At 38.4% G+C, this 27,169-nt stretch overlaps 2 pseudogenes; one reads left to right on the top strand and one right to left on the bottom strand.

Moving 5' to 3' along the window:
* Positions 1-16,467: 16,467 nt before the first annotated feature.
* LOC113200461 (endosome-associated-trafficking regulator 1 pseudogene) lies at positions 16,468-21,984 on the bottom strand (annotated as a pseudogene).
* A 2,741-nt stretch (positions 21,985-24,725) lies between these two features.
* On the top strand, positions 24,726-26,309 carry LOC113200468 (3-hydroxyisobutyrate dehydrogenase, mitochondrial pseudogene; annotated as a pseudogene).
* The last annotated feature ends 860 nt before the right edge of the window (positions 26,310-27,169 follow it).

Genomic DNA, 27,169 nt, shown 5'->3' on the forward strand with positions numbered 1-27,169 from the left:
ATTAAAAAACTGATTGGTCCTCTGACTAACCAGTTTAAAGTACACATTTTTATCACTTGGTAAATTAATGAAACAATATTAGTGCCATGTGGAAAAGAATGAAGATGGCTACCTTTGCAAATGAATTGTGGCAGGCTTAACATGCCAATAAAACAGTACTAAGAGTTCCTAAAACAATATTGGAAGTTTGGGCATTGGCTAAATATTGAATGAGCACCTACCACATACAAGGCATTGGCCCTAGGCGAGTGGCCTGTCAGGAAGACCAAGACACTGTCATTAGTTGCAGGAACTTAAAACTGGTTAAGGGTTGGTAAGGATAGCACTTGGACAGAAGTGACTATAAAGTGAGGTGCAAAAGGGTGAGCGTTATAGCACATAGGTACCTGAAGGAATTCCTTTCTTCTGAGGACCTGGAGCAATGTTCCAAATGGATCATTCCATCCCAGGAATGAGTCCCTGTGGTGAGCAGTGTCCCATATCAACACAGAACACACTGTAAGTTTTTCCATTCCATTTACTAGAGACCTGGAGTGAATTCCAAATGTAATTCAAAGATGGGGAGAGGAACATTCTCACAGTCCTTTAAACAAACATGAAACAAGCAAAAAACCTCAGGAAAGCAGGTACTAGGTACTAGTACACCTGCTAGGATATACTATCCAAGGTTTCAAACTGCTAAAGGAAACCATTTCAAAGTCTCCGGGATTCAGTTCCAGAGAGGAAATTTAAAGGCTGTTCATATGAAAGAGCTCAGAAATATTTACAAGAACATGCCCAAGAGAAAGTGTTTATTTCTGGATTATTATCACTGACGTTCTCTTCCTCTTTAATTAAGTTGCTAGATCTTTGGAAACATAAAAAGGTTTCATTGCCTTCCTGGCAGCTTTTGGCTCTAATGCCTGGGAAAGCAACATGTGCATCTAAGTAGGACCACATGTCAGGATGAAAGGCAAGCAAATCTGCAACGGTCCACCTGTATGATTCTTAATATCTGGATGGCTAATGAAAATTTAGTTTGGTGCCAACATCACGACCCTGACTCCTCCGCTAGAGCTCCAGTTCACTTTCCTTGTGCTCACATTTATCCCTCTATGCTTTAATTATCTGGCCACTTCCATGTCTCCCACTGGGTCTAGTTTGGAAGGAGAGAAACTACATCCCTCTTGCTCACCAGTGTTTCCCCAGTGTCGAGCATGATGCCCGAGCATCACTGCACACTCAACACATGTTGGACAAATGGACAAGTGCACAGGCCACTTGTGGTGGCCATCACTCAGAAGAATGTGCTCTGGTGAAGGCAGCAGGGAAAGAGCTCTGCCAAAGTTCAGCCAGCCCCTTCGAGGTTTGCCTAAGTGGTGGCACGGTGGCCTCAGTGGTCCCAGCGTCCAAGCACTTACTTTCTCCTTATGTCAGATGAGGATGGTCATGAATGGGGCTGGGGAAGCCACTTGGTCTCTCAATACCATTTTAGTACTGAATGGATGATGTTAGAGCCCATCATCTGGTATGGAAGCCACACCTTAAAGTTGGAGAGGCCATGGAGCCTAAGGGAGCAGCTGTTGTCCCCAAGGCGTGAACTAGCAGAGGAGACTTTAATACCCATGTCTCAGATGTCCTGCTCATTGCTCTTTCCTCTATTAACTGCTGCTTCTTCCTAGAGCTCTGGAACCCCACAGGCCAGGGTGTCAGTGGCAGCTCTTGGTGGGTCCCTTCCTCCTTTATGTACCTCAGTTTCCCCATTGGGAAAACTGGCCTATCTTATTCAGCCTTTATGCTGCTGCAACCAAAAGACCTGATAAGAACAATTTTGGAGGAGGAAAAGTTTATTTGGGGCTCATGGTTTCAGAGGTCTCAGCCCATAGATGGCCAACTCCATGGCTCTGGGCCTGAGGGAAGGCAGAACATCATGGCAGAAGGGCGTGGTGGAGGAAAGCAGCTCAGGACTTGACAGTCAGGAAGCAGAGAGAGTGCTCACTCACCAGGGAAACAATATAAACCCCAAAGACATGTCCCCAGTAACCCACCTCCTCCAGCCACATCCTACCTGCTTATAGCTACCACTTAGTTAATCCATTCAAGTGGATCAATGCACTGATTAGGTTAAGGCTCTCCTGACCCGATCATTTTACCTCTGAGCTTCCTGTCATTGTCACACACTGAAGGAGTTCTTGAGGGCCATCTCACCTCTAAACCATCACACAGCCTTCTAACAAACACATGACACCCAAGGACATTGGACTAGCCTTAGAGAAAACAGTCCTTGGAAAGTGCTTTTTCAGAGTGCAGAGAGCACAATTGGTTTCTACATCTTAACTCTTCTTCCCTCCCTCAAGGCACACCAAGCCATTCAGAACAATCAAAGATGAACAGAGCGTCCTTAGTGGCTGACCAGGAGGCATCTGGCTGTTCAGACCCCTATTTTCCCTCAGCAAGTGAGTTTGGAGCTCAACCCCTCATCCAAGTGGTCTTGCTCTAAAGAGACTCTCCTGCTCACTCCTAACCTCCCCCAAGGAAGCACAGCCTTCAAAACATAGGCTTTCCAATTTTCCTAGTAAAATGAATGAAAGAACCTTTTGGGGAATAAAGTGATTTCTTTTTAGCTCCACTTGTTTACTTTTCCATAAACTCCCAAGATGGCTTACATGTTAGCTGTTAATCACACCATCTGTTCAAACAGTACTCCAGTAAATGATTCGATTCATACTTTTCTTCCAAAAGAATCTTTTTAAGGACAATGTTTATGTCTCTGTTATCCTTCATTTGGCAATGTAGCATGAGATGAGCTATTTTAACTTTGCTATCATTGTAAACACATATTGAATTTCTCATTTCTTAACTCTGCAGAAAACATGGTAACTTCCCTGCAATTATTCCACTTGACTCTGGGCTTGGGGTGGGGGTGGGAGTAGGAGTGTAATCAGGCAGAGGTTCTATTTGCTAAAAGGAAAAAGAGATGAAGACAAGAAGTCCTGGACAATATTTCCTCTGAAATGTTGAATTTAATGGCAATGAATAAATCCAGCTACATGAGACCATTCAAGCCAGGCCAAGGGAACAGTGTCCTTAGTGGTTGGAAAGGGTTAGCTATGCTAGGGCCCCAGCTACTCAAACTCATTACTCAGGAAGCAAAGCCACTGACATAAAGGGACTTCTGGGATGAACAGCCTGGGTCTCCCAGCCAGACCAGGCCCAGAGCTTAGGTGATACCAGGCCTAGAGTGGAGTCAAAGTTATTGTTGTGATATTTGGAAGTAAGACCAGCCCTTGAATAATTAGGGTGAGAGGGATTAGAGAGTAGAGGTGGACTTTTCTCTTGAAGTTCTTCTGTGGACTTCTGAAGTCACTGAATCCATGTGAGTCACTGAATTCACACAGCAATATGACAGTATTCTAGTGATGGCCCATATGGATCCACTATTCTCTAATTTCCAAGACCTTCAGTGCTATGGAAAATGTTACATTTTTGAGTCATGTACAAAATAAGCACACGTAAATGTGTGTGAGGACACTGGTGAAGAAAAAACTTGACTGTTGGCCTGGAGATATAAGATGGTTGAAGAAGACTCATTAGGAGAAACACTTGCGCTGATACTTGAGGGTGTGGGTCACTAGGTAAAAATCAAATGAATTTTTCAGAAACCAAATCAATCATGTGCATACAATTATAAATGAATGGCTTATGGGAATATTAATAAGTTTGTATTGCTGAATCAGCAAGAGTTAGAATAACCATGTGCACCAGGTTGGGATCTTGGAAGATCTTAAATATCACACTGAAGACTTGAGCTTTGCATCTCTACATGACTGGTCATCACTGAAAACTTTTATTTATTAATTTTTGGTATTGGGGATTGAGCCCAGGGACATCTTTTTATTGAGCTACATCCCCAACCCTTTTTAAACTTTTAAAAAAATTGAGACAGGATCCTGCTAAATTGCATAGGTTGGCCTAGAACTTGTCATCATCCTGCCTTAGTCTCTTGAGTAGTCTACTCAAGAGACTATCATGCCCAGTACCAAGAACTTTCAAATAAGGTAGTGCCATGCTCTGACATGTCTCATAAGGATGAGTGACAGTATAATGTGTAGTCTGGATTAGAGTGTGTTGCTAAGGACAAGAGATCTCAAGTCACTGAAATTGTCAAAGGAAGAAATGATTAGGGCCAGAGTTAAGGGAGAGTCACTGGGATAAGAGTCTAGAGATGGATAAGATATATCAAGGAATAGTATAGACAGTCCTTAGAGGATTATTGGAAGTTTCACTGAGAATGAAGGAGGAATAGAAGATATCTTCCAGGAGGATAGTGGCATCATTTGATGAGATCAGAAAAAATATTATAGAAGGAATATGAAGCCTTCTGTTTTGGAATTGTTCAATGTAGGCTGTCTGTGAAAATTTAAGACAAATTTAGGTTTTACATGAATGTATGTGACTGGAGTTCCAAAGAGATGTGTGAGCTATAGATAGAACTTTAGTTGTCATTACTCTAATGATTTGATGGTGTTCATGAATTTGAACTCGCTGTGAATAATATGTTCTGCTTAAATCATCTTGGAGAAGCAAGTTTCATCCTCTGCATGGCATGTAGTCTCCCATCATAATTTGGAGTGAAGATTTAATTCAATTGTAAAGGAAAAAATCATCAAGAATATCATTCAGCTTTTCATTGCCATGACAGAAATACCTGGCAAGACAACTTAGAGGAGGATAAGATTAGTTTTGATTCATGGTTTTAGTCTGTGGTTGGCTGGCTCCATTGCTTTGAACCTGAAGTGAGACAGAACATCACAGTGAAAGGGTGTGGCATAGGAGACCTCCTTAGCTCCTGGTAGTGAGAGAGAGAGAGAGAGAGAGAGAGAGAGAGAGAGAGAGAGAGAGAGAGAGAGAGAGAGAGGAGAGGGGAAGGGAGAAGGAGGGAGAGGGAGGGAGGGAGAGGGAGAGAGAGGGAGAGAGAGGGAGAGAGGAGGGTTCTTTGAGGCCAAAGAACAAGATATAATCTTTTACTTGTATGTATATCTTGTTCTTGGTTTTACATGAATGTATGTGAATGGAGTTCTTGGGCATGACCTCAGTGATCTACTTCCTCCAGTCATGTCTCACATGCCTATAGTTTGCACCACCTCCCAGTAGTCCATTCAGCTATCAGTAGATTAATCCACTGATGATTAATCCTCATGATTCAATCACCCCCAAATCCTCACCTCTGAACATTGCTGCATTGGAGACAAAGCCTTCAATACATGAGCTTTTTGGGGACACTCCAGACCCAAACCATAATACCAAGTATGCAATGCATAATATTAAGCTGATATGTAGATATTAAAAGAATGAAAAGTAGGATTAGGGTTTAAAATTCTGTTAATATCTGTATCCCCTACATAGGTAGGGAAATATTATTAGGTGTGTTGGATATTGAAATACTGTGGGACATAGTTTAGTTACTTTCAATGGGACATGAAAAATGAGCAGGAAAAATGTATCAGCTAGAATCAATTTCAACTGCAAGAGAGAGAAAACCTAGTATAATCATGGCTTAATGGGCTGGGGATGTAGCTCAGTGGTAGAGCACTTACCCAGCATGCGTGAAGCCCTGGGTTTGATTCTTAACACTGTTAAAAAAATTAGTAGGTCAGACAAGACAGATGGTTTTTGTACAACACACAACAGATAACTCATATTCTTCCCAGCTAACCATTCTGTCCTCATTTTCACAAAGCAAGGAAGCTGGTAGAGCTGCAGATATCAATTTGCATTGTAAGCATCAGCATAGAGGAAGGGGAAAATAAGAAGGGCTCATTTGCTCCTTTTAAGGACATTTTAGCAATTTCTTTCATTTCTACTTATACAGTCTTGCATTGGTCACTTAATAATGGGGATACATCCTTCAAAATGCACCATTAGGCAATTGCTTCATTGTGTGAACACCACAGAGCATACTGGCATGTAACTAGATAGTACAGGTAAATTTTTCCACATAGCCTTTTGATGCAATCAACAGATGTGGTAAACACAGTATGAGGCTTCTGCCAGTGTGACACAGCATAGTGTTTGACAGAAAACATTTTTTTGGGAGAGAGAGGAGGGAGAGAGAGAGAGAGAGAGAGAGAGAGAGAGAGAGAGAGAGAATTTTTTAAATATTTATTTTTTTTTTAGTTCTCGGCGGACACAACATCTTTGTTGGTATGTGGTGCTGAGGATCGAACCCGGGCCGCATGCATGCCAGGCGAGCGCGCTACCGCTTCAGCCACATCCCCAGCCCCAGAAAACATTTTTATATATATAAAGAATGCACTCTAAAAATAATATAGTATAATAAACACATGAACCAGTAATATAGTCACTTATTATCATTATTATGTATTATGTACTATGTGTAATTGCATGTGCTACATTTTTATAGGATTGGCAGGGCAGTAGGTTTGTTTATACCAGCAGCACTATGAGCACATGAGTGAAGTGTTATGCTATGATGTTATGATAGTGATAACGTCACTGACAGAAGTTTTTCAGCTTCATTATAATCTTATGGGTCCACAGTTCAATATGCAGTCTGTCATTGACTAAAAACGTCACTATGCAGCACGTGAAATGTATTTCATGGATTAGAATGTAGTCACCTGAGCACATCTTGCTTTAAGATAGGCTGGAAGTAGTCTTTTAGCTGGATATGCTGCTATTTGGATAAAATTCAGTGATCTGTTACCAAAGAAGATTGGGAGAATGGATGATAGGGTAGATTACAAACAATTTCTGTTACAGGATATTACGTCAATATGGGCCATTTTGAATAAACAAAAAGTGAAAGGAGAAAAATAGTCACCTAAAAGATTAGTGAGAAAACTTCCAATCTAGCAAGGAGAATATATTTTAAGTGGGGTTGTCCAAGGCAAATCCTTGATATCAGAGAGATTTATCATTAATTTGCCAGGGAAACCCTTATAGGCACTTGGAGAAAAGTTAAGAAAAATTCAGGAATAAGTAAGGTTTAGATGAAAGTAAAGTTTAAAAATTTATCTGTCTTTAGAAAAATATATATTCAAGTCTTTTGGCCATTTTTGTATCGAGTTATTTGGGTAGTTTTGCTTTTAAGTTGTAGGAGTTCCTTATATATTTCAGAAATTAACCTGTTATAGATATATAGTTTGCAAATATTTTCTTCCATTTCATAGATTGCCTTTTATTCTTTTGATTATTTACTTTGCTGTAAAGAAGCTTTTTAAAAATGTAGCCTCATTTGTTTATTTTTGTTTGTGTCTGTGATTTTAGTGTCATATCCAAGAAAACATGGTCTAAACTCATATCAAGTTTCCCTTATTTTTTTTAGATTTAGTTTCAGCTCTTACATTTAACTCTTTAATCTATTTTGTGTTAATTTTAGTATGGTGTAAGATAAGGATTCAATTTCATTTTTTTGAATTGGATATCTAGTTTTCCCAGCACCATTTATTGAAGCACTACAATCCCTTCTCTATTATATATTCTTGACAACTTGTTTACAGTGTATGCATGGGATTATTTCTGTTCCTTTAGTCTATATGCCTCTATTTATGCCAGTACCTGGTACTCTAATTTCAGAAAATGGTTTATTTTGGTAAACATCAAAGAAATGCGATTCAAAACTACAATGAGATATCACCTCACATCTGTTGGGATGGCTATTACTGGAAGTCAAAAGATAGCAAGTATCGGTAAGGATGTGGAGAAAAGGGAAACATTGTACACTGTTGATGGGAATGATGCATGAAGGACCGGGTGATGCTAGAAACTGTGTATTGGGAGCTAGGAGATGGTGACTAAATCCATTACTTTTGTTGTGGTTTGGATAAGAGGTGTCCCCTCCCAAAGCTCCTGTGTTAATACAGGAAATGTTCAGAAGTGGATGACTGAATTGTGAGAGCTATAACCTGATCAGTCCATCCTAGTTTGAATAGACTAACTGGGTGGTAACTGAGGCAGGTGGGGCATTGCTGGAGGAGGTTGAGCAATGAGTGTATGCCCCAGAAGGGTGCATTTTTCACTGTATTCCCTTCCTTCCTTCCTCTGTCTCTATCTGCTTCCTGCACACCATGTCCTGAGAAGCTTCCATCCACTATGATATTCTTTTTTTTGAAATATTTATTTTTTAGTTATAGGTGGACATAATGTATTTATTTTACTTTATGTGGTGCTGAGGATCAAACCCAGTGCCCCACTCATGCTAAGCGAGTGCTCTACCTCTGGAGCCACAACCCCAGCCCCACCATGATGTTCTGCCTCACTTTGGATCCAGAGCAACGGACTTGGTCAACCATGGACTGAACCTCTGGAACTGTGAGCCAAAATAAACTTTTTTTATTCTAAGTTATTCTAGTAGGGTATTTTTTTTAAAGAGAGAGAGAGAGGAGAGAGAGAGAGAGAGAGAGAGAGAGAGAGAGAGAGAGAGAGAGAATTTTTAATATTTATTTTTTAGTTTTCGGCGGACACAACATCTTTGTTGGTAGGTGGTGCTGAGGATCGAACCCGGGCCGCACGCATGCCAGGCGAGCGCGCTACCACTTGAGCCACATCCCCAGCCCCTAGTAGGGTATTTTTAAATAAGGTAATACACATTTTTGTTAAGAACATATGGAAACTGTACCAAAATTGATATGTATTGGCCCATAAAACAATTCTCAACAAAGTTTAAAGAACTTATATTATTCAGACATTTTGTTTTTTTGACAGCAATACCATAAAGGCAAGTTAAGCATTTCCATATAGAAGATTGAGTGACTATACCATAAAGGAAGACTTTAAATATTAGAATTGAGCCATGACAATAATTTGCACCAGTGATTATAGGATGGGGCAAAAGCTGTCCTGGTGAGATAATTTATATCATTAAATGCATTACATCAAAAAAGAAACAAAGCTGAAAATTAATAGCTAAGCACTTAACTTAAGACATTGGAAAATAAAAAATAAATAGGTATTTTGGTTATAGCAACAAAACATCTTTTGTTACCATTCATTAATGGGCTTCAATGTTTATAACTTTTTGAAAAATTCAGTGAGATTAAGCAATCAGTCTAATTTAGCTGAGGTCAGCTAAATAACACATCCTCTAATTGGCTTTCCTTACTCCTTTTTTTTTTTTTTTAACTGAGGATTGAATGCAGGGCCTTGCACATGCTGGGTAAATGCTCCATCACATAGCCACAGTCCCAGGCTTTCCTATTTCTTGATTCATTACCCATGTCCCTTATTCTTAACCCATAAAATTGTATTCCCACAAAATTGCATATAATTGCTGTACCTCAACTCCAGACTGTGACATAAGATCTGATAGGCAAGACATGATTTAGGCAAAAATGATCAAAACAAACAAATAGAGGATTCAGATCAGCAGTTGGAATCAGAGGTTTAATAAAAATGAAAGTTTATTCAGACATGTTGATAACACATAGTAATGAGAAACCCAGTGTCTGGTGGATGCAGATCTGAGCCATCTATAGGGGCACTCATCTTTCAGTAGTTTGTCTGGTAGAATGTTTTACTCCAGGTGAGGTAGAATTCTAATGTCTGGAAGGATGATGGCAATGTTTCTGGCAAGAAGAAATCTGCTTCTGAGTCCTAGAGAGTCTGGACTACTAGGCAATTGACCAAGTCCCCAAAAACTAGTTACAAAAAAGGCAATGAAGATAACTGGGACTCAAGATCAAATATGGAATAGAAGTTGAATGTCCTAACACTGAACCTCGAAAGCACTTACTGTTTCCTATATACCCCTTGCTTGAGTTTATGATTGACATTGGGGTGGGGCTTAATACATGGTGGGAAAAGTAATTCTTGCTATATGGAGAGAAATGTTTCAAAGACCAAAGGCTGGGAATCACACAGAAATCGATAAGAAAGGCAATATTCCTATACTTGATGAGTCCCTGAGTTGGAGAACAAATACTAAATACTTCTCATACAGACCCCAAGTTTCTTTTTTAAAATTTATTTTTAGTTGTAAATGGACAAAATACCTTTATTTTATTTATTTATATATGGTGCTGAGGATTGAACCCAGTGTCTCACATATGCTAGGCAAGTGCTCTACCACTGAGCTACAATTCCAGCCCCAGACCTATGTTTCTTTATATAACATTTTACTTGTTGACTTATAAGAATTTCTTCACCTGTTTAATGAGAATGTTTGAACATACCAGCAAACGGCATGGCAATCAAGCATTTACCTTGTAACAATTTACTTTTTTATTTTATTGGTTCTTTTAAGTTATACATGACAATTTACTTTAAGATAGAACCTTAGATGTATGGTGGAAACTACATTGGATTTATAGGCAGGACACTTGAATATAAGTTGTATCTTTTGGTAGGTCATTTGATTTCCCGGAGTCTCTTTTCTGTTCTGAATATGGGGCTCATATTTGCCCTACCTACGTCATAGATTTTTTGTGAGGGTGAAATGTGATAATACGTGTGAAAATAATTTGTAAATTCCTAAGTATTACAAAAATATTATTTTATAGTATTAAAAGAGTTTTTATTGCTGAGGAAAACATAACCCTTTATATGATATGAGAACAATAATGATGGTTTCAGAAATGGACAAATTTTTATAGATTTATGCTTTTAGGTTACTGGCCCACTACATTATCCTTTCCAGCCTAATGCCAAATATATGTCTTTCAAGTCTATGTCCATGTAGCAAATGTCTCATTATCCTCTGGGGGAAGTCCCAGGGTAGATGTCATTTTGTAAACAACATCATTAAGGATTAAGAAAAGCATCACTGAGTCATTGTCAGTTAAGCTATAGGGTCCTGAATGATGTCCAAGGCAGAAATGTATTCTCTGTGGAAAACTTTATTCTTTATTCTCAGTGTCATAGAAAACCATTAGAATTATAAAATAAAATGTTTAAAAGTATCACACCATTAAACTGTTAGCTGAATAAGATATTTTTGTTTAATTTTTGATTGATGTATAATAATTATACATAATTATGGAGTACAGTGTGATGTTTCAATTTGTGTATATATTATGTAATGATCATATTGTGAAGATTAGCATCTCCATCATCTCAAAAATTTATCATTTCTTTGTAATGAGAACATTCAAAGTGCTCCCTTGTAGTTATTTTGAAATTTAGAATATTTACCACTTCAGTGCTTTCTATATGAGATTGTCCATATTCAAGATACTTAAAAAAAAGTATGATCCACATACTAGATGCCTTGGACTCATCTAGGAGCTAGGTTAGAAACCCAGAATTTTATATTTTCAGCCCAGCCTATTGGATCAGCATCTTCTTGTTATGGTTTATATGAGATATTGCCTGATAAACTCATGTATCAGGCAATGAAGACTTGTTCAGAAATGAAATGATTAGATTATTAGAGCTGTAACCTCATCAGTATATTAATCCATTTGATGGATTAATAACTTAAATAGACTAGAGCCTGCAATAATGTGCCCTTTATTTGTCAACCTACTTTAATCTTTAGACTAGAGCCTGCAATAATGTGCCCTTTATTTGTCAACCTACTTTAATCTTCTTCAAATCTCTAGTCTCCTCCTATCCCCTACTCCACCTTCCTTTGATGATCTTTTATATCAATTCTCATTTATGGCCATCTGGGTTTGCCATTTCTTTATATGTGTGTGAAATTTCCCATTTCGTTATGGATGTTTGTTTGACTCACCCACTTACTGTCCCTGTTGAGATATCTATCTATCTATCTATATCTATATCTATATCTATAAATCTCCACCTCCTCAAAACTTAATGCTACATCTGTATCACTTCTATTCAGCCAGTCGTGGGTGGGTCAGGCTAACTCTCTAGGAAGGAAGGAAGTTTAACAAACTGAATTTGGCAGTATGTTCCACAGAAATTGCCTAGATTAAGCAGGTTATGTGTATTAGACTCTTATTAAATTGCTCATACCCCTTAGTTTTTTTTTTAGCAGTCATCTGGCCGTTTTCAGAATATAAGCTCTTGGAAGATAAACAGAGCTTTCATGGACTCTCATTTCTGTATGTAGGCAGGGAGGTAATAGGGTGGCAAAACAAAGCAGTAGCACATCCAAAAGTCATTCTGATCTGGCTCTGGAATGTAAAATCACAAACTTGTTGAAGCAAATATATTAATAATAAATTGGTTAGCTGAAGGTGTAGCTCAGTGGTAGAGTACTTGCCTAGCATGTCAGAACAGAGGTCCTGAGTCCAATCTTCAGCAACACACACACACACACACACACACACACACACACACACACGGGCAGGGGAAAGAGAGAAGAAAGATCAGTGATATATCAGGGATGATGTAGAGAGTATGCCTTCTTGCCATATCTTTTTCTTCCATCAAGGAAATACCATGAATATCTAGCTGCTTCAGAGACAGTGTATGGAATTTGTTAATAGTGGGGTTGAGAACAAGTGTTTTTTTTTTAAGAGAGAGAGAGAGAGAGAGAGAGAGAGAGAGAGAGAGAGAGAGAGAGATATTTTTAATATTTATTTTTTAGTTATTGGCAGACACAACATCTTTGTTTGTATGTGGTGCTGAGGATGGAACCCGGGCCGCACGCATGCCAGGCGAGCGCGCTACCTCTTGAGCCACATCCCCAGCCCTAGAACAAGTGTTTTGTTGTTCTCACTTCTGGGAAAGATGCAATTTATAAGGCCTATTGAAGGAAAGTGTTTAGTCTATGTATAGAAGTTCATTCTCATTTTAAATTTTTTTTAGTTATACATGGACACATTTATTTATTTATTTATTTATTTATTTATTTATTTATATGTGGTGCTGAAGATGAAACCCAGTACCTCACATGTGCGAGGCAAGCACTCTGCCACTGAGCCACAATCCTAGTCCCATTCTCTTTTTTTTTAACGCAGAACCATTGAGTCTGGATTTTTTTATTCCCCCCCAAATCACCTGTTTCTTTCTTTGTACTATGCAATGTAGATACTTTGTGAGGGTGATGAACTAAAGGCTTAGGGTGTCTAAGGTGTCTGTGTGTGTGTGTGTGTGTGTGTGTGTGTGTGTGAGAGAGAGAGAGAGAGAGAGAGAGAGAGAGAGATAGAGAGTTGTATTTTCTATAAAATCTATGCCAAGATCAAGTACCAGTTATGATTACAATCAGTGAGAAGTAAACTCATGCACTGGAGAATTATCTGCAAGATCTATATCTGGAGTTTTCTTAAGGACAATTTCCCCCTAGGGTAATGGGGATGGAATCCAGGGCTCATGCATAGGGAAGCACTCTACTACAGAGCCATATCCCTAGTCCAAAGATGAAAAGTTTATGAAACCTCTTTTAAAAATAAGTGATTCTCATTTGATGAGATCTGAAATAGATTTTTTTTCAGTACCAGGGATTGAACTCAGGGGCACTCGACCACTGAGCCACATCCCAGCCCTATTTTGTATTTTATTTAGAGACAGGGTCTCGCTGAGTTGGGTCTCACTCAGTTGCTTAGCAACTCTCTTATGTTGAGGTTGGCTTTGAACTCACAGTCCTCCTGTGCTGCTGGGATTACAGGCGTGCACCACCACGCCTGGCTGAAATAAATTTTTTTTAAGAGAGAGAGAGAGAGAGAGAGAGAGAGAGAGAGAGAGAAAGAAAGAGAATTTTTTAATATTTGTTTTTCAGTTTTCAGTGGAGACAACATCTTTATTTTATTTTTATGTGGTGCTGAGGATTGAACCCAGTGCGGCGCACATGCCAGGTGAGCACGCTACTGCTTGAGCCACATCCCCAGCCCTGAAATAAATTTTTATCTTTTATTAAATTATGCTTTGTGAAAAAATTTGAGGGACCAGAGGACTCTTGACTCATTGAAAGGATGTTGGGTAAAGATCAGTAAAGTTGAGGAAAGGGAACAGAGGGAGGGAGGGAGGAGGGAAGGATAAGGGGGAAGCAATGGAGACTAAATTAGAGCAAATTATATTCCATGCATTTATAATTATGTCACAATGAGTCCTAATGTTATGTATAACTAATATGAACCAATAAAAGTGAGATCTTTTTTTCCAGGATGCTAGGCAAGACACCTAGGATCATCAGACCTATATCCTTTCTTTGACAAACTTCATTATGGTATCTTTCATTAAGGATTAAGAAACACATTATTGAATTGTGGTCATATAAGCTATAGGGTCCTGAATTATGTTCAAGGTAGAAGCATATTTTCAGAATGCAAATGAGTGGGTTCAGCATGGATGTTACCTGTTCCATACAACACTGAAATTATCTTATCCTCATCCTGGGAAGGTTGAGAGTGTAGGTGCATGTATATAAAGATTGCTCTTTCATAGCAAGTGATGATCACAGTTTAGTGGGAACCAGAGGTAGAAAAAGCCTTGAGAGTGGCCTCTATGCAGTAGGTATTCAGGATAGCCATAGAATTCAGAAATAGGATAGTGCAAAGAATCTAAAAGTTCAGGACAGTACTAATGCACCTCCGGCAAGCACCAGGATCTCCTTGACTAGTACTGAGAGCAAGTGAGCTTAAAGATCATTTTGTGCTCACAGATAAAATGATTGACTACATTGTGGCCACAAAATTAGATTGGTTTGACTAGGACAGAAATCATAGCAATTAGTAAAGCACTGGCTCAAACTCCTGACACCATCCAGATGCAAGTAAAAAGAGATGGCCATTTGGAATAAACAGCCACTTTAGGATATGGTGGGAAAGTCATTTTGGCATTTTACAAGAACCATAGGTGTGGAGCTTGTAGAGTAGCATATAACTAAGAGGGATAATTGGCTGAGAAAGAAGTACATGGGGGTGTGAAGACAGGATTCAATCTGGATAATAGCAATGATGAGAATATTACCCATCAGGGTGACAGAATAGATGAATAATATAGCTCAAAAGAAGAGGAGCTGAGTTGCAGGCTGCCTGGAGAGTCCCACCAAATGAATTCCATCACATTTGCATCATTTTCCTCACTTGTGGAAATCATCATCCCTTCTATGAAGAGAAAAAGAAGAAAGATGTGAAAAATGCAATGTAATCTCAAGAAGGGCTCTGGAGAAAGTTCAGGGATGAATGATGCAGGAGAAGTTCACCACAGGGGAGAAAATCCATGATTAATGCTATTCTAGCATATTCCTTTTGATCTTCTCACAGCCGTGGTTAGGGAAAATTTCATTGTCAATGAGACCTCATTTTTAGCTCCTCATATTGTCACTCATAGCAGTCACACCTGAAGAGGCAAAACCATACCCTCCTTATAGAGTATTTGTATTAAAAGGGACATTTTTCTATACAGTTTTCTTTGGGTGGCTGTACTTGATTCCATGGCTGTGATGAGGGTTTTAATGGTGAAGCACAGTTCTCCAAAGGAATTTCCACACTTGTCAAGGCATTTATGTGGCCAGGTGATGTTACATGCTATCATACTCAAGGTGAACTAACTCAAATCCTAAACAAAACATTTCCCCTGTCTTTACCTAGGTAACAAAAATAAAATACAAATTAATTTGATTCCAGTCAGACTTCGGGTCTTGATCATTGGCTAATTATGGAAAAAATCTCCTTGACCCAAGCAGGTAATAGATACCATAGAAACTAAAGGTCTAGTCACCAACATCAAGAAACTTAAGGGATTTGAATATGAAGAGAAGCCAACGATGTGCCAAGAACAGCTCTGTATCATCTTCAGATATTGCTTCCTGTAAAATTGCATACAATCTTTGCCCAGCATAACTGTGTATAATGTAGCTGAATAATTATTATCTTATGAAGGTTATTGGTGCATATTATTTATACAGAATAGTGAGTTTACTGTGGCATATTCGTACATACATATAATATGGTTTGATGAATTTCACTTCTCAGTAAGTCCTCTTGCCCTTATCTTCTCTTTCCCCATGCTCCCCTACCTCTATCCTAGTGGTTTCCCTTCTACTTTCATGAGACTCATTTTTTTTTGTTTTTTTCCTCTAACTTTCACAAATGAGAGGAAAACATCATGACACTTGTCTTTCTGAATCTGTTAGTTACTTTCCCGTTCCATCCATTTTCCTGCAAATGCTATTATTTAATTTTTCTTTATGGCTGAATAAAACTCCATTGTGTATATGTACCACATTTTTTTCATTTTTCATCTGTTGATGGACACCTAGGCTGATTCCATAACTTGGCTATTTTGTTAATTGTGCTACAACAAACATGGGTATGCAAGTATCTCTCAAGCACATGTATCTAAAGCTTTGACCTTCTGAGGATAACTAATACAACTCTCACATATCTGTCAGGGGTCATATATGAGTAAAAAGTAACTTAAAAATATTAATGGCTTTGTTTGCAAAGAAAAGATGATTTTAAAATGTTCTACCTAACTGTAAAGTTAAAAGTCCTTTTTTTTTTTTTAATTTAAACAGGAAACCTGTAGGTTTGAAAAGAGGGGAAAAGGAAGGTAAAAAATAGCATCTCCAGGAAAACAGCCCAAAAGGCACAGGGTGCCTGTTGTTCCCTCTCAAACAGTAAAGCAGGTATGAGGAGCCCAAAGACCTCATGCCTACCCAATGAAGCTCTGCACACACTTTAGACTACCGAACTCTAAGCTTCACTGTACAAAACACACTTTGAAATGTATATCGAAATCACTAGCCAAAATAGCTTTTCAAAGCTGAAGGCTCAAAGCCCAAGTTTAGACACCTTCACAGTGTGGAATGTCTGCAACCTTGTGTCCCTGTAGGAGGAATAGCAGCGTCCACCAAGTGGTGCCTCTGTACTTGGGCCACTGACCACAGAAACCACCCCAGGAAGGCTGATAGGCGCTGAGTGACAGCAAGAAGGCACATGTCCCTGTTCAAGCTGCTCATTCCTGGGTGGTTCTTAGTGTTCTTTCTACTTACGTAATCAAGATAATCAGCTGAACTTATCAATGTTCTGGGATGAAAATGGAAGAGCACTTATTACAGAACTTTTGTTTTCATATTTAGTAATTTAAAAACTCACTGGATTTTATAAAAATTTCTTCCAACAGGTTACTGAATCTATAAAACAGTGAGAATTTCACTAAGGAGGACTGCACATAAACCACAAAAGCAACTCATGGACAAGAGCTGCTCTTATTGCAGGTGGCCAATAACACTGTTTTAGGTCATGAAATTAGTATCTCATGATAAATATTCTGAGTGAAGACTGCATAGTTTGGGGCACAATTGCACATTCAGATGAAGCACTGCTGATCAGGGCACACGGAGCTGGAAGCATCCAGAGGTCCTTAAGACTTCTCCTCCTCATCTTTAATTTCGGAAATTCTGTCTATAGATTTAAGGATTTCAGCCACAAAATTCAATGTTTCAGCTCCAGAAACCAGCTGCTTTATGGAGGCATGTGCACTGTTCATGACAACACGGAGATTCTGTAAGGTCACGTCAGTGTTTTGCTTTACCACCGTCAGGCTGGCACCCTGGCCTGACCTCAGGGCTTCATTCTCGCGCTTGAAGTTGGAGACCTGTGCCTGGAGCAAGTTTATTTCCTGTTTCAGCTTTATGACGTGATTTTTTGCCTTTACAGCCCGTTTCGTCATCAGCTCCAGGTTCTGCTCCACCTGCTGGACCACTGACTCCAGGTCATGGTAGTCACTCTCTTCCTTGATCATCTTTGCTTCTAGCTTCCACTCAAGCGTCCTTACCATTTCTGTTTGAGTTTCAGAGAAGCTCTGAACCTCATTCAGCTTTCTTCTTAGCTTAGAATTTTCATCTTTCAGTGCTTCATAACTTATCTGCAGTGTCCGCAGGTGTCTGTCTCCCAGAGACTCCACGTGAGCTGTAAACTCTGCACTAGGACTCCCTGCACAGGGTGATGTGCTGGCCATGGCCCTGGAGGAGTGAGTCTTTTCCACAGCAGATGGTAAATAGGCCCCATTCCACCCACTGTCTTCATCTTCCTCCTCCTCACCCACGATGTCGCCAGCCCCTGTGGGGTCTTCAAAAAATGGCTGCTGATATTCCAGGCCATACCCCACAGTCTGGGGGGTGGGAGAGCTGTGGTCCAGTCCCAATGAGTGCCTTGAGGCTTCCTTTGGATAAATTCTGCTATTGGTCGTGTCATCTTTCGTCAGACCAAGGTTCTTGGTTTTCAGAAACTCTTTAAAGGAGAATGGATTTGCCTCTTCAAGGTCTTCCAGTTTGTCATCTCCAAAATGGGTCTCGTGAGCTCCTGCTGGGCCTTGCTTAGTACATTTCCCTTTTCCATAGCCGCCACCGCTCCCCAAAAGTCCTTCTCTTTTTAAAAGAGGGAGATGAACACTTCTCTATATAAAATTTACTCCTCTCTGGAAATAGTTTAAAGTACATGTTAACCTATGTTGTTTCCATGTCTAGAAATGCAGTGTTCTGAATAAATACATCTGCTGATATATATATATATATATATATATATATATATATATATATATATATATATGCATTTGTGTGGATTTTTAAAAACTTAAGGCCAATTTATTCATTTACTTGATGAAAATGAAGATATTAAGCATACAATTAATATTGTATTTTTAGTTGAAGGTTATCACTGACATAATAAAAATGAGAGATGACAATGAGGTATAGAAGAATAAAGCAGAGAGAAAAGAAGATGAATATCAAGTTGGGATATAGGAGAGAATAATATTTTTGGTGTGATATGTGAAGGTAGAATTATGACTGCAAGAAAATTAGAAGAAGGTAGAGTTCAGCTGAGTAGGAGGGCCAATTTTCTGTGTTGATAACTAGTTATTCAACAATGATGGAATAGGAAGTTTCATGAATTTTTTTTTCAGAGTAGAAATTAGAAGTTTATTAAAGGACAGCAGAAAAGACTTCTCCCGGAGGAAGAAGGGGACCCAAGAGGTGGAGTCCCAAGTTTCATGAATTAATGAAATCACTGGTGCCACATTTGATTTCAGCCTACTCAACAATAGAGTAGAAGGGTCTCTTGTATCAGACCAAAACCTGAATTAGGCTCAGTGTGTAAAACCATGAGAGTCTATGCTGTCATAATTATGGGAAGGAAGAAAAGACAGACAGACACAAGAGCACAGAAAAGGCAGTAGAAAAAAGAGACAGACTAGAGTTAGACTAGGGGAAAACAGAAGAAACAAGTGAGCAAAGAGTGATGGAAAGAGAGAAGGAAACATGTTTTTCTAAAGAGAGGCAGGGCACTGCTTAAGCAAAAGTTTTTTAATGCTTTACTAAAGGGTGTGTGTCAACTGATCCCATGACTCTGGAAAAGGGTCAGACCAACCTCTAGAAAACCAAAAATTCACATAGTTAATAATCTACTCCTTGGCAACCCAGTGGAAGAAGGTATTGCATGCTTATTATAGAAACCACGAACAAACAAATTTATAACAGCACAGTTTATATTAGCAAGACCCTGAAACAAATAAAATGTCCTTTGATGGAGAGCAGACACATAAACACTAATGTATTCCCAGAATGAAATATTATATAGCTGTCAAAATAAATTTAACTGCAGAGATGCATATCTTTTTTCTTCCCTAGACACAACTATTTGTGATATTTTTCCCCACTGAAGGGATCTGCTACACACTCAAGATGACCCATACTATCAACATCTAATCATAGTATATAACTCTTCTCATTTGAGATAGTAAGACACACTTTCTTATGTTCTCTGACATTATAAAATATTAAACCTGATAAAACATTTTATAGCATAGAGCAAAAATAAAGATCAAGGATTAGTTTATACTTTTCCTCTCCTGGTCACAATATGTGAATTTTCTCATTGGATTTCTAAGACTCGCACTTTGCCAGATCATGCTTATTAAATTTAAATTATTTACAAATGCAAGGCATTTTTTTGTGATATAACAAATGGTCAGGGATTCCCTTAAAATTTCAGAGACAGGTATGTCCAAAGAACTCTTAAATCACAGTATATCAATGATTGTCTTCAAATATGTCTGTCTAGGGCTAGGGGTATAGTTTAGAGATAAAACACTTGCCTACCATGTGTGAGGCCCTATATTCCAACCTCCTGCATTACAAAACAATGTGTTACATCTGATAAGTCTGATAATTCTCCTTGCTGGACAGACATGAAATCAGCTAACTCTACAGACTGTACCAAAGTTTTAAATATGGTTACCCACATTAATTAGCTTCACTTCCATACCTCTATTAACTCCTCAACTTATTTCTGCTCTTTCCATGACACAACTGAACTTACCTGAAATAAAATTACTGACCAAAAAGATTACTAAATGACCAAATTCAATATTCTTTCTCAGTTTTTGATTCATTTCATTTCACTACTTGCCAGTATCACTTCTTGAAATGTTTCCTTTATCTTCTAAGATCCATTTTCTCTTGATTCACCTCTCACCTCTGTGAATATTCTTTTACTATAAGTTCCATAATTTTTAGTAAAATCACTAAGGGTCAGTGATTTTATTTTTTACCACTGCATTCTCTTCAATGCAACTTCTCTGCTCTATCCCAGTTCAGTTTCCTTGTCAGCTTCCTTTGGTTTCTATCCTCTAAATGCATGCATTTGTACATTTTCAGTATCATTCATGATAAACTAGCTTACTCTATAGTAAGAAACAACCCCTGCATTTTGAGTAGGTTGAAACAAGATGGGTTTATGTTTTGCTCAAGCTACATATCCATTAGCAATGGGGCTCTGCTCACCAAGGACCCAGATTGAATGGGGATTCTCTTTGACACATGCTTTATTTAAAAAAAAATTTAGTTGTTGATAGGGCTTTATTTTATTTATTTATATACAGTTCTGAGAATCGAACCCAGTGCCTCACACATACCAGGCAAGTGCTCTACTGCTGAGCCCCAGCCCCAGCTACTTGACACATGATTTAATGATTACTAAGGCAAGACAAAAGAAGCATAGTAAAATCTATACTTCCTCTTTAAGCTTCTGCCTGAAAATGACATAAGTCAATTTTAATAACATTTATTTGGTTCAAACAATCATATGGCAATGCTGTCATGTATATGGAAGTAGATGAGAACTAGAAAATTGCAAAAAGATTCTAATGATCACCATATATCACTCACTAATCTTTGTGACTTTACTCTTTCTGTAGATGTCTTCATTCTTTTTTTTTTTTTTGTACTCATGGCTTTCAGAGCTTATAACTAGAAACCAGATTTCTTTCTTTAGCTTAAGACTCACATGTCCATTTGGCTCCCTGAGCTCTAGACTGTTAGAAATTAAAACATTTAAAAATTAAAATGTACTTGTGAATATTCTATTCCACTTAAAACTGTCATTGATTCTTTTCTACGTTTGCTAATGACACCCCAATTTTCCCATAAATTATGCCATGAAATTTAGTCATCATTCCCCTTTCCTTGAGTGTTGCACTTCAGTCACTAAAGTTCGGTGATTTTAGTAATGCACTGTCTCTTCAATATGGTGTCTCTGTTCTGTCCCTGTCATAACTTTCCTTATTAATGTCTCCTGAATAATTTTTGCATGGGCTTTTACAATAAGTTCCCAGCTAATTTTTTTTTTATCATTTTAATCTGTTCTGGACTTTTTTTTTTTGCCATAGTAATCTTATGTTTTGACTATGTCACTCTTCTACTCCCAAAGCCTGTTTCATTCTCTACTTCTTACCAAGCTAAGCCCTTTTCTTAGAGTAAATTAAATTAACAAATGGATATAAAGCCCCTGCATGTGCATGCTACTGTGCTAATTGCTGTTCTAACAGCACTCTGTGCATACTTTTATTAGAGCACTTTTTATTAAATTGTAGCTATTGGTTTAGAGTTCTTTTTCACCACAAGACTGAGAGACTATCTTTTTTTCATGTCTATCCAGTTCTTATTACATTATTAAGGACAAAAGGACACTAATAAACATATAGATACTTTAGAGGAAACAGACATAAATGAAAGACATAATACCTGCCCTGGAAGAAGTCACCATCCAGCAGGTAGAAGGGGGAGATGAGCTCTGCAGAGATAACTTTAAATAAGCCCAACAACCTTGCTACTCCATTGTAGAACCCCATGAGCAACAAAGATGCATTTTGACCAGGGGATCTTTAGTCTACCTAAATTTGAACTCAATGAAACTTTGGGGATTGACTTATTAATAGCTATGACAGATCTCTTTGGTTCCAAATTTTCTCTGTGATCTTTGAGGGAGGCTTTTAACTTAGAATTTCATGGTATTATGACCAGATTTATGTTTCAGCTAACCAATATTTTTTCTTACCATGGAATGAAGGACTAATACTAAAAATAAAAATAGGTTTGCTGTTGTTGTTGGGAAAGGAAGAGAAATAACAAGAAGGTAGACATTGCTAATCAAAAGTTCTGAATCCAACACTGCTATGGACAGTGTGTCAAGTATGAGTCAACTTTCATAAAAAATGATGGAATATTAGAAGTTGGAGTTATCTCAGATATTTGAGTTATGAGGAACAATATGGTGCATATCACTGGGATCTGCAGACAGACCTGGGTTTGAATCTTGGCCTTGCCACTTTCAAGTGAACTTCCAAGTGAACGTAACCTCTCTGAACTTTAGTTTTGTCATCTGTAAATAATTTCTAACTCAGAGTTGTGTTATAAATATTAAATGAGCTTATACATAAAACATTACCCCTGGTATACAGTAAGCACTCAAATTTATTTCTATTCTACAATTATTATAGGAGCCTAAATGTGCTGCTTAAGATGCAGGCATTGACTGGAAGGTAGACAAGATGACCTTTTAGGTTATTACAGACCTATGATTCTGAGTTTATAATTCTTTGGCTGGCTGGGGGAAAAATAAACTTTACTCACTGATGCCTGTGCTGATCAGATAACCCCAAAGCCCAGACACACTGCATAATTCTCCGACAGCAATAACTCAGCTGGCAGTTCCCAGGCAGAGATGTGGGAGAAAGTCCAATATCCGGGCAGCGCTAGGATCTACAACTTCCTGTGGTCTGCCTAGTGAAATTTGACCAGATAAGAACAGTTAATCAGAAGCTCTCTAGATAGAAAAGCTCCTTTTATCTCTGAATGAGAATATATTGATGTTAAATACCTGAATGGATGAGGTTAATTTGAATAGTGTTCTATTATTGCAAGAAATATGGAAAAAACTCTTCATAATCGTGGCACAAACTGAAAGAAATTTCTTCTTATCCTGTAAAAGTGATGGCTCTACTGCCTATGTGAAAGGAAAACATCAACTTTTATTTATTTATTTTTTTTTAGTACAGGGGATTGAATTCAGGGGCACTCGACCACTGAGCCACATCCTCAGCCCTATTTTGTAATTTTTATTTGGAGACAGGGTCTCACTGAGTTGCTTAGCACCTCACTTTTGCTGAGGCTGGCTTTGAACTCACGATCCTCCTGTCTCAGCCTCCTCAAGCTGCTGGGATTACAGACATACACTACGGTGCTAGGCTAAGCATCAACTTTTAAGAGCTGAACCCAGAGGCATCTCAGTGTGGTGTATAAGAAAAAACCAAGTCTCATATCCTGGACTTGCTTTCTGTAACACGTTTGCAAGTCATGCCACATTCCCATCAAGGCTTTCCTTGCAGTTCCAGATATTTCCAACTGGACTACAATACTTGAATAAGAAAACAAGCATCACAATGAAAATATTTAGTGGCTATAAATTCAATTGCCAAGAAGTTCTTGTCTTTGGGATACTCAAGGGACACAGTCCCTGGGAAATAAATTATTATTTCCCTTGTTTGCTCTACTATGATTACAAACTATCCAGGTAAATATTTTGATAAGTAGGTTCTCCTAGTGAGTCATTCCCTTTCTTTTCTTGAAATAATTTCCTAAGCGTGATCACATGCTTCTTTTGCTCCTAATGTCATGGAAAGGTAAATTTTATAGTGTTTTTACTATAAAATGTTAGGGCCTGCAATCATGGCTCAGTCTCCTTTTCTAAGTAAGCCCAATCTCTGGACATGATAAAACTTAGAATGGTGTGACTTTACTTTGTGTACAACCAGAGATATAAAAACTTGTGTTCTATATGTGTAATATGAATTATAATGCATTCTGCTGTCATATCTAACAAATTAGAATAAATAAAATAAAAAATTATCAAAAAATAGAGTAGCTTAATATTTGAGTGAGCTTTGCTGTGACACAATTTTCAGTTGGAATCAGAACTGCTGCTTGCTAATTTTGTGAACTGGAACTTCTCTGTATTTCAGTTTTTCATCTGGAAAATCGATGTTATAATGGGAAAATGTATAAAATAGGGTTGTTTGGAGAATACAATAAAATAATGCACAGCAGTGCCTTATTCAAATGTTCAGTAAATGATCATAGCTATTATTAATAAGAAGATTCTTCAATGATTCATAAGCCAAGAGGATGTAGCTGAAGTGGCAAGTGTGCATGTAAGCACTTTATGAAGTTTGAGGTAAACCTGAGTGTATACCATCAATCATTCCGTAGAGTTGAAGTATTCTAGGATTAGAGGTATTTATGTGTGTGTGTCATGTGGGGGTGCTGCAGTGTAGTTCTTCAGGACTCCTGCAGCTTCTTGGACTACAGTTCTAACAGGGAATGCTTGGGCAGTAGCAATTTGAAATGCCAAAAATCCTTGATCATTAAAGTAAAGCATATGAAAACAGTCTTTAGTTATGTCATATATGACAGGACAAGCATTTAGGTACACCATCTAGTGCCTACTGTTTTACTTTTCCAGCAAAAGGTTGGCAATTAGTCTGTGGGCTAGCTGGGAGTGGAGGTCACCGCGGGGAGGCGGGGCGGGGGCAGCATGGCAGCTTCCTTGCGGCTCCCAGGAGCCAGCCCCGGCCTCCGGTACTGGAGCTACAGGCAGCGGCTGGCAGCAGCCAGCCTTGCAGCGGTGTGTTCTAGGTCAATGGCTTCTAAGACTCCAGTTGGATTCATTGGACTGGGCAACATGGGGAATCCAATGGCAAAAAACCTCATGAAACATGGTTATCCGCTCATTATTTATGATGTATTCCCTGATGCATGCAAAGAGTTTCAAGAGGCAGGTGAACAGGTAGTGTCTTCCCCAGCAGATGTAGCTGAAAAGGCTGACAGGATTATTACAATGCTGCCTACCAGTATCAATGCTGTAGAAGCTTATTCTGGAACAAACGGAATTCTAAAAAAAGTGAAGAAAGGCTCATTATTAATAGATTCCAGTACTATTGATCCTTCAGTTTCAAAAGAATTGGCCAAAGAAGTTGAGAAAATGGGAGCAGTTTTCATGGATGCCCCTGTTTCTGGTGGTGTGGGAGCTGCTGGGTCTGGGAACCTAACGTTTATGGTAGGAGGAGTCGAAGAGGAATTTGCTGCTGCCCAAGAGTTGCTGGGGTGCATGGGCTCCAATGTGGTGTATTGTGGAGCTGTTGGGACCGGGCAGGCTGCAAAGATCTGCAACAACATGCTGTTAGCTATTAGTATGATTGGAACCACTGAAGCTATGAATCTTGGAATCAGGTTAGGGCTTGACCCAAAACTATTGGCTAAAATCCTAAATATGAGTTCAGGACGGTGTTGGTCAAGCAACACTTATAATCCTGTTCCTGGAATGATGGATGGAGTTCCCTCCGCTAATAACTATCAGGGTGGATTTGGAACAACACTCATGGCTAAGGATCTGGGATTGGCACAAGACTCTGCTACCAGCACAAAGAGCCCAATCCTTCTGGGCAGTCTAGCCCATCAGATCTACAGAATGATGTGTGCAAAGGGCTATTCCAAAAAAGACTTCTCATCTGTGTTCCAGTTTCTACGGGAGGAGGAGAACTTCTGAACATGCCCTTTGGCTGTGGACATTGTTGGGAACCAGACTATCTTGGAGCCACCTCCTAGCTCACTCCACAAGTAAATGGGTTTAATCAAAGGTCATCAGTCTCTTTTGATTATCTGTGTTAAGTACTCCCTAGGATTTTCCACCCATTTTTAACTGCTTATTCTTTTTGTCTATTTAGCAAACATATTATTGGGGGGAAAACATTTTTTTTTTTCTGCTGGCCACTGATGGTTTCCGCTAACTAGCTGAATTAACCTTTTTAAAAAAGTTTGATCTTTGAGTATCTTCTACTAAATCGTTGAATACTTTGAACAGGAAATTTACTTAGCAAATAAAATAAAATATTGCCAAATGTTTTGTTAATAGGATGAAACCCATTTTAAAGGAAAGAAAAGAAATTGCTGTGAGGAAAGGAGTTAGAGAAAGGAAGTATAGTGAACTACTACCTGTGTTCCTCAGGAAGTTTGTCCTGTTAACCACGAGCTGGTATCTTGCATTCCTGAGGTTACAGATTTATTTTCCAGGGAGTTGATAAAGCCAGAGGACTTGTTGCTGCTTGTTTTATAATTCGGACTCTGTTACAATGTCTCAGTGTTCTCCTCTTGTCACAACTCCTAGTACTCCACAGATTTATTTCTATATTTCTTTGCTTCTGTATACATTCTTATTACATATTTTTGACTTCAAAGAATGATATCTTTAGACTGTTTCAGAGCCAATGATGATATTTGCTTTAGAAATATCACATTATTCTAAAAATAACCATATTATTTTGAATTTAAATAAATTTATATGCTGATTAAAAAAAAGGTTGAAAATTCCCTATTTGGCTTTTTCCTCAAATTTTATAAATTCAACAAAGGAGTTGCAATGCATTTACAATTCTTGCCACTGAGGATGTGGTCTGGATAAGTTAGAGAGCCAAATTGAGAAGTTCTGTGAAAGGCTTCCTATCTGTTATGAGTTGGAAACACATCTGAGATCTGCACTTAAAGAGAGAAGGAAAACTGGAAGATATGGTGGGTTGGTATTTTGTACATTTAACATTGGACTTGAAGTACCAGGAGTATGGACTTGTTCATTTTTATTATTTTTATTGTTCACCACATGTTAGAGGTGTTTGTTGCACCAGGGGGATCTAGGTCTCACTGTAACTGCATGAACTTGAAACACAACTTTGGGCAATACATTTTGCCTCTCTGAGACTTAGATTTTCTTTTTTTCAAATATTGAAGTGAAATTTATATATGATAAAAGAAAGTATAAAATATGAATTTATATATGTATATATACACACATGCACACCTATGCAACCACAACTTCAGTAAAATATACAATATCTCTACAATACCCAAGGATTCTATTATATCCCCTGCCAATCCCTACTTCCAACAACATCTACTGTTCTGTTTATATTTTCCCACACTGATCTT

The sequence above is a fragment of the Urocitellus parryii genome, chromosome X (genome assembly GCF_045843805.1).
Source record: "Urocitellus parryii isolate mUroPar1 chromosome X, mUroPar1.hap1, whole genome shotgun sequence".
Lineage (NCBI taxonomy): Eukaryota > Metazoa > Chordata > Mammalia > Rodentia > Sciuridae > Urocitellus > Urocitellus parryii.